A 21,997-nucleotide genomic window follows, 5' to 3' on the forward strand; every position below is an offset into this window, starting at 1 on the left:
TTATATTATATTATATTTTCTTATATTATATTATATTTTCTTATATTATATTATATTTTCTTATATTTTCTAATATTTTCTAATATTGGGGATCCACTTGCAATCTTTTTGTTGTTGATGTTGTTCAGTTTTGTCCAACTCTTTAGGACCCCTAAAGGTCCTAAAAGATGGAATTTTTTTGGCAGAGATACTAGAGAGCTTTGCCATTTCCTTTTCCAGATCATTTTATAGATGAGGAAAATGAGGTAGACAGGATTAAGTGACTTGCTTAGGGTCATACAACTAATAAGTGTTTGAGGCTAGATTTGAACTCAGATCTTCTCAGATCCTGGCTCTAGACATGGTAATGTATTCATTGTACAACCTAATTTCTTCTTTACTGTTGTTCAAAGACTTACTAATTATTGTGGTTGCTTTTCCTGTCTACCACATCTCTCCTCAGAGCCATAACTACTCTTGGGGGCAAGTGAAGTTTTGCCTCAAGATGCAGATCGACCTATTTGGGGTTGGGGTGAGGTGGTGAGATGCTTCCTCACCATGAATGAGTCCCAATTCTGGTGCCTTGACTTATGGTTCTTCAGCAGCCCAAGAATTACCTTTCCTAGGGTCCCATTGCCATTGTACTCCTATTCTGGGATTTGCCTTTCCCCTCAATATTCTGGGGAGATTAATTTTCTTAGGGGATAGGTTGCCTCATGGCAGACTTTCCTTTGCATCTATACTACACTTTCCTTTAACAATGTTTTTGTCCCAAGTGAAAGAATTCTTAGTTCTGCCTGTCCTAACCTATCTTGCCTATCTGCCTGCCTATCTTGCCACCTTCCCATTCAGAAAATTTGTTAATGTGCCAAAGGAAGGATTGGACAGAAGAGAGTAGTAGCCTGCCCTGGGATTTCTTCCAGCAGTGGAAAGAATGCTTCTTTTTCTCAGGCTTAAGAGGTTGGAGTGCTAAGAATACATCCCTTAAAACAGAAAAGCTGCTTTGTCTTATTTTTGCTTCCATGACTACCTTAAGGGCCATAGGATTCAAGAACCTTTCTGACTTAAGAGTTCATGAGTGGGGTTGGACAAAATAAGTGAGGGTGCCTGCATGTGTATGTGGGGCAGGCTGGGTGCCAAAGGCTGAGGGCCTGGCCACACTTTCATTCTAGGATAGTTCTTAGGAATAATTACTATCATAAAATGGAATTTAGAGGTTGGTAGGGACAGCTTGTCTGAGGGGTGGAGTGGGGGTCACTGGGATATAAATAACATTCTTTGTAGTTAAATATTTTGGACTCTGACTTAGAAGCCACAATCCCTGATGTGAGTTTTTCAAATTTCCAGTGAATTTGGGAGGAAGGAGAATTTGTAGCTCATGGTCCTTACCTTGTTTATTCTAAAACTAGGTGTTTCCAGATGGGGAACTGGAGGTGGATTTTAATTGGTCTATGGGAAATCGCGGTTTTCAAGATTTCTTCCTTTATCCCCTCTTGTTGCCTCTACTCTCTACATTTCCTTTCCCTTCCTCTTCACCTTGTTCCCTCTAGCCATTTCAAAAACACTTTCAGGTTTAAGTACAAAGCTTCTTTGTTGCTCTTTTATCCCTCAGGCATTGTTAAATGAAGCCCAGGTGGGCTGCAGTATTTAGGTTTTTATCCCCCTCCTTACACTGCCACAATCTCCAAATCCTGGGACTCTGCATAAACATTCCCTTCTTATAAAGGTGGTGTGGGAGTGGGATGTGGGTGGGCAGTATTTTTTTTGCCTATTTCTTTCTCATTCTCTATGATGTCTTCAAGATTTACTGATTACATCTATAAGATCTATGGTTGGGATTTTAGATAATACCAAAAGAGCTTATAGATGTGATGACTGGGAAAGATTCTGATGATGGAAAGACTGAAAGCAAAAGGAGAAAGGGATTACAGAGGTTGAGATGGATAGATAGTAGACAATGAACATGAACTTGGACTGATTTTGACAGAACAAGAAGGATAGAAGGACCAGGGGTGTGATGGTCTACTGGGTCATGAAGAGTCAGGCATGACTGAATAAAAAACAAAAATGGTTAGGACTAGGTCATCTCTGAAATGCTTTCCAGTTTGAAAATATACAGTACTATAAAGTGATTGTTAAGAGTAGGACATCATAATATTTTTAGTGATTTTGTTTGAAATTAGATGACTTCAACCATTGGCACATTTGAAAAGGAGTTAACATAAAGGGTTTCAATATCTCAAATTGTTTTTTGAATGGGTAACCACTAGGTGGTACTGTTTGGCAAGGCTGGTTATGTAAGGGAAAACAAAAGAAAAAATGCTTTCTTCTCTTACCTTAGATTACCTTACCTTACCTTAGATACCTCCTTTCATCAGGCTGCCTCTATTTCCCTCCTCATTCTGAAGCTGAAAACCTTTGAATTTTCTAGAAAATACCAAATAGAGGAGTGTACTCTACCTTAAATGTGTGTTTTTTTTTAATGCCACTTAAGTCTGTTTATTAATGATGGGATGATTGGGATGGTTGTAACCCAACATGTTGTTAGTTTCCTGCTACTGAAGATCTTATGAGTTATTAATATTTGCACCTCCAGAACTTAGCGCAGTGCCTGCCACATAGTAGGTATTTAATAAATGCTTATTGACTATTGAGTTATTAATTTTAAAAACCTACAAAATTATCACATGAGTATAGCTCAATGTTCCCAAACTAGTATAAAAGAACTATTGCTATTCTAGAGTGAGTTTCAGACCTCTGCCCTGTTTGATTATGTGTACTGTAAACTATTTACTGGTCTTTTCCCCTGAAGCCCTTCTGTATAAAATTAGGAATAAGACAGCTCACATAGCAGTTTTCACTGGATATAATTTTATACCCACAATAAGGAATTAAGAACAATTTATGTAGATAGAGAAATTTGGAAGTAAATTGTTTTTACTTGCAGGCATAAGGGGAGGATGTAGTTAGTCCTTTTTCTGATTTCAGCTCTAGTTTATTTCAGCCATATATTCCCCTTCTCAGGAGATAAGAGACCTGCAGCTGCATCAATCTACTCCACTATGCATTAGTCTCTGTTCAAAGTCCTCTCACTGGAATATCTCTATCTTCTACCACCTTCAGATTGGAACTTGTCACTAAATTGCCCAGTTTGTGTTTTCTCCTCTTGAAACTCAATATCTAAGAGGTTCTATGTGGACCGAACTTCTGCTTCCTTTAGTCATTGTGTGTGTGTGTGTGTGTGTGTGTTACAAAAGCCCTCAACATTACAGACATATGCAGAGACAGAACTGAGTCATTTTCCTTGATTGACATGGTTTAAGGGACCTGTAAACTTTGGTTTTACATAGGGTTTGGTGGCTTGGTGGATAGAGTGCCATGCGTTGAGTCAGAAAGACTTGGTTCAAATATTATACTTCCTAACTACAGAACTCTGGGAAAGTCATTTAACCTGACCACCCTAGAACAATTATCAATAATATGGAAATAGGTCTTGATCAATGACACAGGAAGAAATCAGTGGAAATGTGTGTTGGCTACTGGGTGGTAGGGAGTTGGGGGGAGGAGAGCAAGAACATGAATCATGTAACCATGGAAAAATTTTTCTAAAAAAAAAGTCATTTTAACCCTATTTGCCTAGCTTTTGCCCTTCTGACTTAGAGTTGTTACGAGGAGAGAAATTAAGATGTTTTTAAAAAACAAGCAAAAAACCCTTTGGTTTCACATGTAAGTTGTTGGCCTTGATTTATCTCTATTTTATTTAAGCCATTTGTCCCTCTCCAAGAATGGTTATTGACAGAAAGTTAGAAATGCAAATAACTGGAAGAAAGCTTTGTGAAATTGGGCTTCTCATATATTATTGCCCGGCTGAAAAAGGAGGAGGGTTGGGCGCGAGGCTAGCAACCTCACCCCGTAAAAATCTCACTTGCTACAGAAACTGCAACCTCATTAAACCAACAAAACCAACGATCGCCTAGTCTGGAAGATTGCTCTCCAACAGAGACCACGACGCGTGCTGGCAAAAGCCAACAAACTCCAGGTCTTTGTTGACGGGTGCCTGCGTCACATGTTGGACATCGGATGGCCTGAGGGGATCTCCAATGCCAGACTCTGGGGGGAACGGTTCGGTGTCCCATCAGTCAGGACGCTATGAAAATCAGAGGACAGCGTTGCCTGACAGGCACTGAGCTGGAGCCCGCCAGGGAGGGGCCAAAGCAGACCTGGCGGAGATATGCCGAGGAGGAGACCGGGACCGTAGGAATGACATGGGCCCAGTTGGGGGAAGCTGCCCAGAACAGAGTCCATTGGTGTGAGATGGTTGCGGCCCTATGCTCCTCTGGGAGTCAATAGGAATAATAATAATAAATATATTATTGAATAGCTTCCACCTTGGTGGAGACTGGTGAGGGGAGGGGACCCCATCAGAGAACCTCATCAGACTTTCTAAAATATTAGAATAGACTCTTTTAATAAGAAGGTAGCAAACTGCAAAGAATCAGGAAATGGGAGAACTTGAAGTTATTTCATTGCAAGGGAAATGTTTTGCTGATTGTGGCCTGTGATAGTGAAGTTTTTATCTTTGAAGTTTGTGGGATTTTTAAATTTAAATTTTAAAATTTAAATTTAAAAAAACCTTTCTGTCACAGTAACAACTCTAAGATAGAAGGGAAAGGGCTAGGCAAATGGGATTAAATAATTTACCCAAGGGCCACCCAATTAGGAAATCTCTGAGGCCAGATTTGAATCTATATCTATCCTCCTGACTCCAGATGTAGCTCTCTATCCGCCCAGCCACCTAGCTGACCTGTGAAGTTTAAGTTAAGAGAATATAAGTAAAAACCTGGCATGTGACCTTCCAGAGGCCTTTACTAATTCCCTCATTTATTTTATTTTATTTTTTTTTAAGATTTTTTTTTTAAACCCTTGTACTTCGGTGTATTGTCTCATAGGTGGAAGAGTGGTAAGGGTGGGCAATGGGGGTCAAGTGACTTGCCCAGGGTCACACAGCTGGGAAGTGTCTGAGGCCGGGTTTGAACCTAGGACCTCCTGTCTCTAGGCCTGACTCTCACTCCACTGAGCTACCCAGCTGCCCCTCCCTCAACAATCCCTCCATTGTCCATTGTATTTTAGGGGTATATAGCCTGTATTTACATTTATCTGATAACACATCTTTAGTAGAATGTAAGTTCACTGATGGCAGGACTCATTTCCTTTTTTTTCTTTCTTTTTTTGGTATTAATTCTTAGGACCTAGCATACTACATAGCTACCTATGATAAATGCTTGTTGATTGATATCTTTCTGCTCTTCAGTTTTTCTCCAAGTAAGTAAGCTTTGTGTATTTGTTTCTTTTCCCTTTTCTTGAGTGAGATCTTGTAAGAAACACAATTTCTAGATTCCTGACCCTTCATTGTTATAATATCAGGTAAATAGAAATGGTGTAAGAACTAAGATCCAGAGATAAGGAGAATTCCTGGATAGTGCCTAGCTCTATGCTCTCTTTATTCATCTAAATCTTTGGGAGCTGAGGGGGAAGAAAATAAAAGAGTGCTACTCACTTTAGGTCTAGGAAATCTAGAGCAGTGGCAGGGTATAGAAGAGAGAGAACTGCTTTCTGGTGGCAGGAATGCCTGGGTTCAGGTCAGTAAGGTACTGGGCCAGCTCATATGGGCTACTTTTGATTCTGTTGTTAAATTTTCATTGTCATTACTTACATTTCAGAAAATGGTCAACACTACAAATCAGGATTTGATTTATTAATTTATTGATTGTCTTGATTTTAAAAAGTGTTAGAGAAAATATTAAAAATGCAGATTAACTTTAAAAGCATGTCCTAGGTATATAAATTTTCTCCCTATATGACTGGTTATTAAAAATTTACCAGCACATCTTTGGTTCAAGTCCTAACTCTGAGTTCCAGGGCAAGTCACTCAGTGGTTCTGGTATCTCTCTAATAATAATAACAATAATAATAATAATTGCTAACATACATATATGTATATATGTATATGTATGTATATGTATATATATATAGCACCTGCTCTATGTCAGATACTGTGTTATGTGCTTTATTGGTATTTCATTTGATCTTAAAACAACCCTGGCAGGTAGATGCTATTATTATCCCCATTAAAGTGAAGTGACTTTTCCAGGCTCATATAGCTGTTACGTGTTTGAGACTAAATTTGAATTCGGGTCTTTGTAACTTCAGGGCAGGTGTTCTATCCTAAGCCAAGAAGAAGATGCTGATCCACACTGTAAGAGGAAATTTCCTGTACTGGGGGTTCTCTATATCACTGAAACCACAGATCCAGTCACTGTCCCAAAGGTGAGGCTTCTCCAAGGGATTACTGAATAAAAAATTCCTGGAATTTTAATGTTCCTTTAGTCAACAAATTGTTATTGAGTACTTGCCAGGGAGTTGTGCTGGAAAGAATGGAGATTCTTGACGATCCCTTTTCCTCATGATATCTTAATCTACCCAATCTGCGTTTTACTTTTTCATTGTGATCAGGATCTCCTGCCATTTTAGTGTGTCTAGGGGGATATTGATTTAAAAAAGTAGGATGAGAAGATTAGGGCTGTTTATGGACAAAGTAAATGTTTAAGTCTTGGCAGGTCACTGTGTCCTCCATCGGAAAAGCTGAGTATCCATATCAATCATTGTATATTATTCTTGTCTCTTCTGTTATTTATTAGCATAGATAATTGAGATTTCAAATTGCACAAATATTTAACCACATGTTGGTTGATGTGCTGTGCTCTGGGCTAGGGATACAAAGATGAAAAGTAATTCTTGTTATCAAAGAGCTTAATATATAATCGGGGACACAGCACAGATACACAAATAATTATTAATCTGGATGTAGACTGCTGTTATAAGAAATTTGGAGGGGGAAGAGATCATTTCAGTTGGAGGAATCTGGGAAAGCTTAATGGAGGAGATCAGTGGGATCTGGGTTGAGTTTTTGGGGAAGAGAGAATTTTTCAGGTCGAGATAAGTGAACATGTTTTATGTGTGGGAATGGTTTGTAATTAAGAAGTGGAAGAAGACAGAACGAGATTGGGAAATAGACAATTCAGGTGGATTGTAGACTACTTTAAAGAGAATAATATAAGAAACAAATCCAGAAAGGTAAACTGAAACTAGATTGTGAATGATTTTAAATTTTATGTTAAGGAGTTGGTGTCATGTAGGTGACAAAGTGGATAGAATGCCAGAGCTGGAGATGGGAGGTCCTGGATTCAAATCCAGCCTCAAACACTTTCTAGCTGTGTGGCCCTGGCCAAGTCACTTGATGTCCATTGCCTAGCCTTTACCACTCTTCTGCCTTGGAAATAATACACAATATTAGTTCTAAGTCAGAAGGTAAGGATTTGGGAAAAAAAATCATCTAAAACTGAGGGTTCAGAAATGTCTGGGTGACACTCCTGAGTGAAGGCAGAATTAAAATGTAATTAAAATGTAATTGGGAGATTAAAAATGAATAAAAATACAATAAAACAAATAATGTTAATATGTGGTTTTCTAGGTCATTATATGGCCCTCAAGAATACTTATATGGGGTCTATTGACTACCTTTTTCTATTTGAGTTTGACACTATAGATCTAAATGACAAGGTTCTGATCTATGCAAAAGTTTTGATGGGACTCAGCAAGAAAAAATCTGATGGAGCTATGACAGGTGGCTTATGTGGTCATACAGGAGTATCAATCCATTGGTCTGAGAAAATGTTATCTAGAAACTGTCACGCACATGAAATGCATGATGCCAGGGTGATCAGTATTGTTAAAATTAAATTTTTATTAATCAAAAAATTTAAAACTAAATAAGTCAAACATAAATTTAAATAGTTACACTTAAAATTATTTTCTGGGGCAAGTTTGTAGCATTTGTGTGCCTGAAGTAACTTTTAAATTTTTTAACCTTTAGCTTAAAACTTTAACTAAGACTTTTGAGACATCCTGTACTTTCTGAATGAATACCTCAGTGGCAAGAGATCTATTCAGGGGAATCTTCATGGAAGCTACAGCATTTTAGATGGAACTTGAAGGATGGCTACAAGTAGAAAGCAGAGGAAAAGGACTACTGTTTTGACAGGATAAGAATAAACTTCAGAATTATTGTTCTCTGCGTGAATTATTGACATTTTTTTGTTTGTTGACAGTATTAAAAAACACTTCATCTTATCTCTGCAGGAAAAAATGATTATGACAAGGCTGTGTATAAAAATGGGTGACAAGAGGTAGCTAGGTGGCACAGTGGATAGAGTACCAGGCCTGTAGTAGGGAGCACCTGGGTTCAATAGTGGCCTCAGATTCTTCCTAGCTGGGCATTTGCCTAGATCTTGCCCTTCTGAATCAAAATTGTTACTAAGGCAGAAAGTAAGGATTTGTTTTTTAAAAGTTGACATGCTCTAAGAGTAAGACTGTATGTTATTCAAAGGGGAGCTTTGCCTGTAGTTGTTTCTACATGTGAATAAATACCTTCCTAAAAAGCTCCCTACTGGACTTGAATTCAGGAAATGATTTTTGGTTTAGAGGACCTGTTAGTTCTTTTGTTCAATCATCAGTTTAGTGTTGGAAGGGACTCAGATGATGAAACAGTGGCTCACAAAAGTTGTCTTATTTTTGCCCTAGCCATATGGCTAGTGATAGAATGGTAAAATCATAGATTTAGACCCAGCAGAGACCTAAAAACATTCAAGTACAAACTCATTTTACAGATGAGGAAACTGAGGCCAACAAGGTTAAGTGATTTGCCCAGGGTTACTCAGCTAGTAAGTGTCTAAGGCCAGATTTAGCTGACTCTAGTCCATGCACTCTATCCACTGCTCCACCTAGTTGCCTCATCTTTCAACTGGAACAACCATAAAACTTAAGTGACTAAATTTAAAAGGAAATCTTCCAATCACTCTATCACTTTGTGTTAAATTAAGATTTATAAAAAAAAAAAAAATGAAGCATATATATATATTCAGTCATATTGAAGTCTTAAAACATGACTATTAGTAAAAACATTTTGGTGAGAGCCAAAAGGCTTTTTAGACTATTAATAAACAAAATACAAAATATTTCATCTTTTACCTTTCTTTTAAGTTTTAAAAAGTATGTATATGTTTTAGAATTATTAGTACACTAATAACTGTAGAAGATTTAAAATGAGTAAATATCCATATATTCAAATATGCTCTAATTTTTTTTTTCCTGATAGGAATACACAATAAAAAAAAAAGTTTAGAGACTACTGCTCTAAAATGCTACAGCTACTTTAATTATAATTCTTGGTGGAGCCTTTGCTTTTCTCAGCTTAATTAATTGGGATACAGTGCCCTCTTGTGTTTAGCTAGCATTGCTATGGGATTTTTATAAAAAAGTCATTGAGCCAGGAGAGGTTTCCTTCCATCTCAAGTAACTTCCCAGTGTAACCCAGAAGACATGGGTTGGTATTTCTGCCTAGCTTGAAGGATGACCCAGGATCTTGTGCCTTTAGTGGAAAGTTTCTACTTGACCTGTTTTTTAGAGCCATAGAATGTGAAAGTTGGTAGTATTGGGATTTGGCAAGGGATGAACAGTAAAGAAGTAAGGACTATTTCAATCAGTCAATCAATATTTATCAATTTCCTGGGCTTAAGAGGTGTTAGGGAAGGCTTCCTATAAAAGATGAGATGAAATTTCAGCAGCTTGGCGGCCCAGTGGATTGAGATCCAGACCTAGAGAGGGGGAAGTCCTAGGTTCAAATGTGACCCTAGACATTTCCTAGCTGTGTGACCTCGGATAAGTCACTTAATCTGCATTGTCTAGCCCTTACCTCTCTTCTGTCTTGGGGCTTAATAGTGTTTCTAAGACAGAAGATAAGTATTAAAAAAATTGGGGCAGCTAGGTGGCACAGTGAATAGAGCACCATGGGTAGAAATTGGGGAAAAGAGGAAGGTGATGAGTTTGGTGCTGAACTACTTAAGAAAGGAGGGAAAGTAATTTGGGGTCCATTAGAAAATAGTTATCTGTATAGAGTGAAAAATATATAGAAAATATCTGTATAGAGTGAAAAAAATTAAATGAATTTCAAAAGCACAGAGATTGCTGAGTGATTGATCAATGAAAGAGAGAGTCTGCAATTGGCAGTTGAGATCAAGAAATACTCTAATGCTCCTGGGCCAGGGTATGAGAGGAGAACAAGCTAGTACTGAAGAGGCTGGCCAAGGAAATAATGCCATTTAGGGAAAGCCAAGGCTTCACGATTGCACTTGTATATAAGCAATAGGGAAAACAGGAGGGAATAAATAATAATAATAATAAAATAAAAAATAAAACTAAAGGAATAAAAAGAATTTATTTAACATAACTTCCAGAGTTAACAGTGGAAAAGATGAGCCAATTTGGAATGGGACATGTGGGTGAGCTAGGGTTTAAGGATGATGGGAATGAGAGAATGTATAGTGATATCTGGGAGAAAATTTACTTGGAGGTAAGGAATGATTAAAAGTATAAGGATAAGGAAAGTATCAGGTAGCAGGAGTTTGTCAGCTATAGTGATGGTTCTGGGTGGCAGCCAAATTAAAAAACAAAATGCAGTAAAAATAAGCCCCAGGTCCTGTTGAGGCCTTTACTGTGTCAAACAAGTTCATACATGCACACACACATATGTATTTATTGATTTGTTTATTTTTTTGCAGTGTGTACAAGGAACAAGGGATCGCTTTAGTTGGAACATGCATTGAACAACCACCTATATGGCCCATTGTTGGAATAAGCTAGCTAAGCTGGTGAGGGCTGACAATGTGGCTAGTATGTTCCATCACCTTGTTGCTCAAGGAATAAGATCCAATAAATCCAAATAATCCAAACAAATCCAATAAATACCAAAATGACTGCTTTTACATTCGGGTAGCTGTTCATCACTTATATGGAATTTTTGTTTTAAAGAGAGCAATTTTTAAGCCTTATTTTCTGTCTAAGAATTAATACTATGTATTGGTTATGAGGCAGAAGAGCAGTAAGGCCTAGATAGTGGGAGTTAAGTGACTTGACAGGGTTACTCAGCTAGGAAGTGTCCTTCCTACCTAGCTGCTCCCACTGTCTATATTTTTTTGTATGTTGTCTTCTCCTTAGAATGTGTATGGGATGGCACTATGTTTTGCCGTTCTTTATATTTCCAGCACTTTAACATGGGCATATAGTAGACGCTTAATAAATGTTTGATGAATTGATTGATAGGGTAGATCATCTAAAGTAACTAGCCCTCATGGATTCTGCATAAAAATGAAAATTTCTCAACATTACAAATGCCACAGTTTTTGTTAAGTTTTGGCTTTTTCCAATTATTTTTATATTGGTTGTCTCAGGATCACCTTTAGTCCTATCTCATAACAGCTTCTCCTGCACATTGGGAAGATGCAAGAGTTGTTCTTGCCTTACCTGCTCTCCCACCCCACACAGCAATATTCTGGGATTTTCATTCTGTGACTTTCAGCTCCAGAGCCCTATTTACTAGGCTGTGAAGTTCCATGAGTATTAGATTATGGCTTTATCTTTCTACCTCCCACAACACACACACACACACACAGTGACTGGCTTACATTAAGTGCTTAATAAGTGTTAAGTTGAATTGAAATGAAATACCAGGTAATTTTGTTTTTTATTTAGTTGTTTGTACTAAAGAACCAAATAATCTATCTCATGATAGGCAAATCTATTTTCTTAATTTTTGTTTTTGTAGGATAGGTAAATTTAACCCAAACTTTGCCCTATAGTAAGTTAATTACTTCTGCCACTTTCCTTTTTACAAATTTGAACAGTTCAAAATTTCAATGGACTTGTGATCTCATTGATATGGATAATCAACTCATCTATACCTGCTTATCTCAATGGTGTCTTTCTATACTTCGTGGATTGGTAGGAGGTGGGTGGTGTTTGAGACTTTTTTTTTTCTGGCTTTCCTAGTGTAGAAGAAAAAGCCTTTCTTTTCCCTCTCCCATTTCTCTTTCTTTCCTTCCCATCCTTCCTCCCTCCTCTTTTGTTCCTATCAAGGAGATGAAAAATGCCAGACTTGACAACTGATTGAATGTAGGGGATGAGAGAAAGAAGAGTTGAGGAGGACTACTAGGGTTACATACCCTGTGGGTTGTGTGGATTTGGAACTACTTGAATAACTAGATGAAAAAGGCATGATTTAGAAAAAAACAACACAATGATTTAGGGGTCAGCTAGTGGATTGAGAGCCAGACCTAGTTCAAATGTGTTTAAATGTGACCCCAGGCACTTCCTATCTCTGTGACCCTGGGCAATTCACCTAACCCCTATTGCCTAGCCTCTATTGCTCTTCTGCCTTGGGACTAATATACAGTATTCATTCTAAGACAGATAGTGAGGGGTTAAAAAAAAAAGTAATGACTTATAGATTGATTTCAATTGAGAGGTTTCTGGAAGCGTGCTTTATGGATCTGTCCTTGGTGCTATGATGCTCCACTTTTCTACAAGTGACTTAGATGAAAATTTAGGTGGAATATTAATTATAAACACAAATTAGAAGACTAGAGAGCTGTGGCAAGATATGGAAGTAAGGGGCAATTAGATAGAACAGTGGATGGAGCAACAGGCCTGGAGTCAGGAGGACCTGGCTTCCAATCTGGCCTCAGATACTTCCTAGCTCTTTGACTCTGGACAAGTCACTTAACCCTGGTTGTCTAGCCTTTGTCCCTTTTCTGTCTTGAAATGGATACTAAGACATTAGGTAAAGATTTTTTTTTAAAAAATCGGCAGTGTGATATGACGCTCCATGCCCTGCCCCCTTATTTAATCTTCCTCATTTGATTTTGGGCTTCATTAAAAAAAAAGTAGAAGTGTAGAAGGAGGGAGGTAACATATCCAATTGTACTCTACCCTGCCAAATCTAGAATTATGTATCCATTTCTGATTTTTAGGAGTATGTCCAGAGAAGGGCAACCATGAACTTAAGAGGATACAGCCAAATAATACTGATCATTTTAAAGGATTTGATATATTTATCCTGAAAAAGAGGAGAGGGAAGGGGAAGAGGAAGGAAACACACATTTATTAAGTACCTACATATTTAAGACACTACAAAGCATTTTATAAATATTCTTATTTGATCTTCACAATGACTCTTGGGTCTAGTTCTATTATTCCCACTTTATAGTTGAGGAAACTGAGGCAGGCAGATTAAATCATTTACTCAGGCCCACTTTAGTAAATATTTTCCAGACCCAGTATTCTATTTATTTGGCTTTCTAGCTACATAATTGAGGAGATACCTACATGGTCACTTGCTAGAAGAATTTTAAAGGATTGTTATAGAAGATATATTAGATTTCCATTCTACAAGCATTTATTAACGCCTGGATCAGCCGGCTAGGTGGTACAGTGGATAGAGTACTGAGCTTAGAATAAGGAAGACTCATCTTCCTGAGTTCAAATTTGGCCTTAGACATTTCTTAGCTGTGTGTCCCTGGCAAGTCACATAACCCTACATGCCTCAGTTTCCCCATCTGTAAAGTGAGCTGGAAAAGGAAACAGTAAATCATGCTAGTATCTTTGCCAAGAAAACCCCAAATGGTGTCATGAAGAGTCAAATGTGCCTGAAAATGACTGAACACAAAATTAAACACTCACCAGGTGAAAGGTTTCATACTAGACCCTGAAAATTATAATTACTTATTAATGCACTATATAAATCCAGATATTATCTGCTAGGACAATTTAAGGAAAATATTTTGAGGAATTTATAGACTTAAAAAATCATATATTAACATTATCTACCCTCAATTGTAGTTTTATTTTTGTTGAATATTTACCAATTACATTTTAATCTGATTTTGACAGCACTTGAAAATGTTGCAGGAGGTGGGACTGCGTATTTGATACTTCTACTCTGGTGATGCTATCTATGTGGTCTCTTGGGCACCGCATTGTTATGGTGAGATATCTTTGCTGTTCTGGTAGTTACTGGTCTCTGCTGCCATCTACTGGACTTTTTTCTCTTCAGGACCATCTACTGGACTATCCATTTTTATAATTGAGGCAGGAGTTTTTCACCATTTTTATGTGTCACGATCTCCTTTGGAAGTCTGATGAAGCCTAAGAACCCTTTCTCAGAATAATGGTTTTAAATGAGTAAAATAAAAAATGCACAGACTTACAAAGTCAACCACTTATGCTGAAATATAGTGTGTAGCTGGGAAGTCTGTAATCAAGTGGGTTATAGCATCAGGTGGGTTTAATAACTATTTCAAATGGGCATAAGTGATATTTTGAGATAATTTTCAGTAACCATAATGTGATACATACAGGAAAGAAGGGAATAGGCATTTACATAACACCTATTATGTGTCAGGTACTATGTTAAACACTTTATAAATAATATCTCATTTGATCCTCACAGCAGCTCTGGGAGGCAGGGGCCATTGTTTTTTCATCTTTCCAGTCTTATCAGACTCTTGGTGGCCCCGTTTGGGGTTTTCTTGTCAAAGATAATGAAATGGTTTGCTATTTCCTTCTCTAGTATCTACAAAGGATAGTATCCTCTAAGGCCAGCAGAAGTTATGACTTGTCCAGGGTTCCACAGTTTGTAAGAGTCTGAAACTGGATTTGAACTCAGATCTTCCTGACTCCAGACCCAGAGCTCTAACCACTGAGCCACCTCACTGCCTCTAGGAGCCATTACTAGCTCCATTTTATAGTTGAGGAAACAGGTTGAGCTACTTATTCAGGGTCACAGAGCTAGTAGGTATCTAAAGACATATTTATTGTACTCAGGATTTCCTGAGTACTGTGTACCACATTATATATACATATTCCCAGCACTATTCCTCCTGGCTGCCTTTATCACATGAAGGGGATAAGGCCTGGTGGGACTTGTGATTTCATGAGTATAAGGCGCTCCCAGGGGAGAAATTCTCTCTATTAAAGTGGGTCAACCCCTTCTCGGTATCTTATTGTGTTAGAGAGATGCCCAGAGGGATGAGAAGTTAAATTTGTCCAGGGTGACAGCTAGGATGTAATAAAGAATGAGCCTTGAATGTAAGGCTTCCTGGTTTGAAGCCAGCTCCTTTCGCTGCTGCCTCTCTTACTTAAATCATCCTAGAGCCTATTGATTACCTTACATTTCTACAGTAATTTGGAAGAGTCTTTCTTCAATGTCTTACTTTAAGGGCTTAGAATAGTGCCTGGCACATAGAAAGCATTTCATTAATGTTTGCTGATTGATTCATTTCTCAGAATTGCTCACATTGCAGACCCTATTCTTCTGGTTTACACAATCTCTTGAGCTCTTCCTTTAGTTAATCCCCATTGACCTGGCATTTCATTACCCAGAAGAGATTAGTGTCATTTGATAATTTAGAGTTTTCACCACACTCTCTTGCAGATAATTTATATAAAGGTAGAAACAAGGCCAATTCCAGTGTGGATTACTGGGGCATGCTATCTAGTGGCTCTGATGTTAATAGCTACAAAGATCTGACAGGCTCTAGCCATTTATAACTTGCTTCTTCTCCCCCTCTCCCTCTCCAGGAACTATTTTCTGGCAAAATTTTCTGGGCAAGTGGGGCAAGAAATTTGGGATACCTACCCCACACAATCCCTTTCTCTCAAATTTCATTCCAGAATTAACAGAAGGGAAGGTTTTTACTTTAGATAAGATACCAGTGAGATGTTATTTGCATGGAGCTGTGAGATCACAGGGATACTGGCTCCTAAAGATGTAATTGAGAAAAAACAAAACCCTTACCCTTACATCTTAGAATCAATAGTGTATTGGCTCCAAGGCAGAAGAACAGTAAGAGCTAGTCAATGGGCATTAAGTGACTTGCCCAGGGTCACACAGCTAGGAAGTGCCTGAGGTCATATTTGAACCCAGGCCTGGCTTTTAATGCATTGAGCCACCTAGCTGCCCGCCAAAATGGAATTTTTGACACTAATATTGAATATCTGTTTTTTATTTAAAATACTTTTAGGATCTAGGGGATGTATTATGGTTCAGAGGGTAGAGAAAGCACTGGATTTGGAATTAGAGGAACTATTTAAATGTTGGCTATGCTACTTAGCACCAGTGGGTGCCTTTGGGCAATTCACTTCATCTCTTTGGACCTCAGTTTCTTCATTTGTAAAACGAAGAGGTCAGACTCCATGACTACTAAATTTTTTTCCAAGTGCTAAATCTATGATCTATGATTTTATTAGGATAGGAATTTTTTCCACTGAGAAGTAGCTATATATTGTATAGTCTTAATAGTCTTTGTGAGTTTCCATGGGTATAAGAAACTTGTTACTGGTGGCCAGTTCTTTGGTAATGTGCTTCCTTGAATAAAGCTATGCTTGTTCTCCTATAAAAGATTATGGATGGTCACTGAGCCTATACTAAAAGTCTTGTTGGATATCAGAGCTTGCTTTAGCATTCAAGAACTCAGGATCATCTCCATAATATGTGGTCCAGAAAAAAAAGAACTCTGGTTTTCTGCTCTCTCTGTCTCTCTGTCTCTCTGTTCCTGTCTCTCTGTCTCTCTGTCTCTCTGTCTCTCTCTGTCTCTCTGTCTCTGTCTCTCTGTCTCTCTCTCTGTCTCTCTCTCTCTCTCTTTCTCTTCTTTCCCTCATCTCCGCCTCCTTTCTCTCCCTCTCTCCTTCCCTCCCTCCCTCTCCCCACTCCTTCCCCTTCCCTCCTTCCTTCCTTCCCTCTCTTCTTCCTTCCTTCCTTCCTTCCTCCCTCCTTCCTGTAACAAACCAACATGAGGCATCTGAGGACAACCATAATGCATATTTTATTATTATATTATTAAATGTAATGAAATCAATTCATGTTGGGAATGTTAACATAGACAATAATATCATGTTATAGAAAGATTCATAAGGTTGGCTTGTAGACCACAAAAAGACCATATTCTTTTTGAGGATCACTTTTAAATTTAGCATTAGTCACCATTGCTGGACTCAAGTGGATGGGACATTGTTCCCACTCAATTTTCCAGTAAGGGGCACCTCTGTTCTGGATTTCCACCCAGTCTGTACTAGATTTAGCCCTGGGAAAGACTGGACTTTGATGAGAAGAAAAAGATTCCCTCTCCTTATATATTAGACATTCCTCTCAACCCAAGACCCCAGGGATGATTTGTTTAAAGCTTATTTTTTGGCTCATATCTAGGGTTCTCCAAATGGAAAGAGTGGAAAGTTATCTAATGTACAGTTTGATATTGCTATTTTCTTCACAGAATGCATTGATAAGATTTAAGTAAACAATAAGTAATTACATCACAGTTTGCCCTGATATTGAATCACAAACTTTGAAACAATTAGTAGTGGATAGAGCTACTGGACAGCTAGTTCACATTTTATCTCAGTTCTGAACTTTTGCCTTCATGGCAGATGTTTTCTAATAAGCTAGTCCTGAGATCGAATTCATCTCTTCCTGCCACTGGTCATTTTATTCAAGAAAAAATGGAGGAGGGAAAGCTAGGTGGCTCAGTGGTTAGAGAGCCAGGTCTAGGGATGGGAGGTCCTGGGTTCAAATTTGGCCTCAGACACTTCCTTTTTGTGCAACCCTGGACAAGTCACTTAACCCCATTGCCTAGCCTTTACCCCTCTTCTGCCTTGGAAAAGATACACAGTATTGATTCTAAGACAGAAGTGCAGGGTTAAAAAAAAGAAGAAGAAGAAAAAGAGGAGTTGTCACAGAGGAGGAAACCTTGATATGTCTTCCCCTCCTGGTGGTTTCAGTACTCCCAAACTTTTCCAACTCACAGAGCCCTTCCAGGTCATGGTAAAGCTCTTTTATGGTCAAAATTTTTTCATCCAAGATCTGGAAAGAACAGAAACAGAAGAGACAGTTCAAATTTCAGGGTCCTGATTGAGTTTTATACCTAATTACTCACATATTCTTTTCAGAATTATTTCACATTCCTCCTCTTCTGGTCAAATCCAAAATTGGCATATTTGCCATCTTCAGATTCCAAATTCCATCTCTTGTCTCTAAGACTTTGCATGGGATGTCCTGCAACCTTGAGCAAAACTTTTAAAATTGAATTGACCACAGACAGAGCAAATCCGTAGAGTGATGCTAGTTTCTTAGGGGAAGTTATCTAGGACTGAAAATGAGGTCTGAAGTTCAAATAAGAAATCTAGATTTTTATCTTCTCCATGATGTATGTGTGTGTGTGCATGTGTGCATGTATATGCAGGGGATTAGAACCAAGGACAAGGTCATAGGATCACAGATTTAATAATAACAATGACTAGCATTTGTATAATGGTTTTCAAAGCATGCCATATATGTTTTATCCTTACAACAATCCTTGGATATAGAAGCTATTATTATCAACCCTATTTTATGAATGAGGAAACCGAGGCTGAGAGTATTGGCCTGCCCAGAGTCACACAGCTTAGTGTGGATTTGAACTCATATTTTCTTGACTCCATGTCCAAGGCTTTAATAATCACTGTGCCCCCTTGCTACATAAAGCTAAAGGGAACATTGAAGGTCTTCTAATAAGGATCTTCCTCATAGATCTTGTAGGGAAATAAGCTCAGTGGCTAAGTCATTTCTCTCATGTTTTGTAGCTGAAAACTATACTTATAGACACAGAATTTTAGAACTGGGAGGGAACTTAGAGATAATTTATTCATAGGAATACAGACTTTGGGATTACTTGGACAAGTCACTCTGAATGCTATGGACAACTTTGGAACATTACAAATTGCAGAGAAGTGCATTTGATGAGAAAATGTCTTTACTTTCTTTACTTGGGAGTTTCCCTATATTTATTAAATCACTGGACCTGTTTCCAATAATTATAATAGTAATAACTTATTTTTCAGTAAGTCTGTATACCAGTAGAAGAAAAACTTGCATCCTGATACTTTTGTTTAGTTATAAAAAGCAATCCTTTCATTTATTTATTTATTTGTTTGCTTATTTATTTATGTTATGATAATTTTTATTCACTTGTACAATAGTCCCTTGACCTTAACCATGAAGCAAATAACAATAGAATGACTTGTACCAGGAGCTTATCTGTCTGAATTGTAAAGAATATAAGATGAGAACAGTAACAATGATATTATTACTAGTAATAATAATATCATGAATCATGGAGGCCCTAGAGGTTAATGTAGTCTTTTTCTGTTGTTCAGTCCTGTTGACTCTTCATGTTCCTTGTGGGCAAAGATAATAGAATGGTTTGCCATTTTTTCCCCCTCAGCTCATTTTACAGATGAAGAAACTGAGGCAAACAAGGTTAAGTGACTTGTCCAGAGTCACACAACTAGTAAGTGTTTGAGGTCAGATTTGAACTCAGGGCTTCCTGACACCAGGTTTATCTGCTGTGTCACCTTACTACCTCAGTAGACCTTGTTCCTTTTTGGGTGTTTCCCTTTGACCTCAGCTTCTCATTATCAGATCAGGGCTTCTTGTAGGATTTTCCACAGACAAATTTTGACATCTTCTGCTCAGGGATTGTCCTCTGAATATAGTCACATCATCTCTTTCAGGATGGCTTCTTTTCTTTCAGAACTCCTACCTCTCTTTGAGCCTTTTCTGTTTAGACAAGTTGGAGATTCTACATGCATGTTTTTCTTCCCTTAAATCTGACTTTGTTTGGCTGTAGACAGGGAGTATACGTATGAGTATATGTATGTTCATATACCTTTTAGATGTCTTTTTGTTCTCTCTCCCTTGTTAGACTGAATATTCCCTTATTGGAAAAAGAGAGATAGCATTTCCTTTCCCTTAGTATTTCCTTTCAGGGGCTAGATAAGACCCTGTGTATACCGGGAGTGCTCAATCTATAGTGTGAACTGACTGACATAAATATATATATATATGCATATATATATATATACATATATATATTGTGTATGTAACAAGGTAATAAATAGTTGGCATTTTGGATTTGACTTTAAGGTTTGCAAAGCACTTTACTTTATTATTATTATATAGTAGTAATAACAATAATGATGATGATGATGATGATAATATCAATAATAATAGCTGGCATTTCTATTGTGTTTATTATGTGCTAGGTGCTGTGCCAAGCGCTTCATACATATTATTTCATTTTGTCCTTAAAACAAACATGAGAGGTAGGTGTTATTTTTATCCTCATTTTACAGTTGAGGAAATTGAGACAAATAGAGATTAAATGATTTGCCCAGGATCATACTGCTAGTATATATTCAAGGCTGTATTTGAACTTAGATCTTCCTGACTCTAGGCACTGTGCTCTATTCTCTGCACTGCCTGTTAGCTCATTTTATCTTTGAAACAATCCTTTCAAGTGGGTACTATTATTATCCCTATTTTATAGATGAAACTGAGGTTCAGTGAAATGAGTTGCTCGTGCTCCCACAGTTAGTAAGTGGAATTTGAACTCAAGTTTTCTTTTTCTCTAGGACCACCACTACAGCTTTCTGTCTGTATGTATACATATGTGTAGAATTTCTGGCTCCCACAGAGCTGTGACCTCCTGTCTCCTGGGTCAGGGTACAATCAGGGAGGTGATTTTGCACACAAATAGTGTGGGGTCAAGGTACTTTGTGTGCCCTGACTGAAGTTTGAAAGTAGTACATCCATGTGTGACTGTTTCCTGGAGACTTTTGAACTATTCCTGTACGGCATGGGATTTGGAAATTTATTCTGTGTTAGATGTGTGACTATGTTATGGGCTTTCTGGTTAAAGAATAGATGCAGTTACAAAAAAGGAATATTAGACAGCATGCTTCATTGCCCTTTCTTTGTGTGGCCTTTGCTTGATGTGTAAGAAACATTTAATTGGGGCTCTGACCTTCTTTTTGGGGTTTGATGGGGTTCTGGTAGGGAGAAATACTCTTCAGTTCCTCAGATAGCTTTGGGACAAAACCAACTGATTTTCTACTGTGTGTCACCTGAGACTCTGACAGCTCTCATTCCTGATTTGATTTGATTTCCTGAAATATGTGATGCTTAGTCCTGGGAGAAGCAGCTTCTTTTAGAGGTTAGTGTAAGCAGCAAATGTCTGGAGGAAGGAAGCTGTTGTTGGTGATGGAGTTTCCCTAAGGCCTTCTCTGGTGTAACTTGATTCTAGTTTGGGCCTCAGTTATATAGATGAGGTGTATTAGTTAGTGTCAGGAGACTAAGGAGACAACAAAGGGCTTGGAACTTGGAGGGAGGCCATCAAGGTTCTGATTGCTGCTTAGTAACTGTGCACTTACTAGCCAAGACTTTGATTCTCTGAGCCTCTGTTTCCTCATCTGGTTAAGTGGGCTTTGTCAACTTTAAAGTACTCTAGAAATGTGAATTGTTTGCCTTGCTTTGGTGACTAAGTTTCCATCTCTGCGGGATTTTTTTTTTTTTTATTTTAAAAGCTGTTTAAAAAAAATTTGTATTTACATCATCTTCATTTGTAAACACATTTTCCTTCTTCTATACCTTAAAACAAAGAAAGAAAAAAGAAGAAAGATGAAGGGAGGAGGGGACGCAGCTTCTCTCAGAAGGGACCCCGCAGGAAAGTTGTGAATTTCAGAAAATCCTTGCTTTTAGCCATAAGCCAATGTATGTCTCTCAAGCAGCCATCCTTGATTCTTCCCCAAGTCAATTCCGTCCTGCTATATTTATAATGGCCACTTGATGGCACTGTGGCTCCATAGGATTGTCAGCGCCTGGCCGGGAGGGGTGTGAGTGTGCGGGGTGTGTTCCTTTCCAGCTGCTTGGGTAGTCCGGCAGTAGTCACTCCAGTAACTGCAGGCGCCGGCTGCTGCTGTGCCGGCATCCGCCCGTTCCTGTGCTCTGCATGGGGGGCACAGTCCCTGGCGTGCCAGGTTTTACCCTGGGAGCACAATGCAGTCCAGTGCCCCCAGGTCCAATGACTGAGATCTTTCCATTTGCCCACCTTAGTACAAGTAACCTAGGGTTTTAAGAATTATTCTCTCTCACTAGCTTGCCATTCAAAATAGATTTCTCCCTTAATTCTCTCTCTCTCTCTCTCTCTCTCTCTCTCTCTCTCTCTCTCTCTCTCTCTCTCTCTCTCTCTCTCTC

This window comes from Gracilinanus agilis, chromosome 4, assembly GCF_016433145.1.
Source record: "Gracilinanus agilis isolate LMUSP501 chromosome 4, AgileGrace, whole genome shotgun sequence".
In the NCBI taxonomy this organism is placed as follows: Eukaryota; Metazoa; Chordata; class Mammalia; order Didelphimorphia; family Didelphidae; genus Gracilinanus; species Gracilinanus agilis.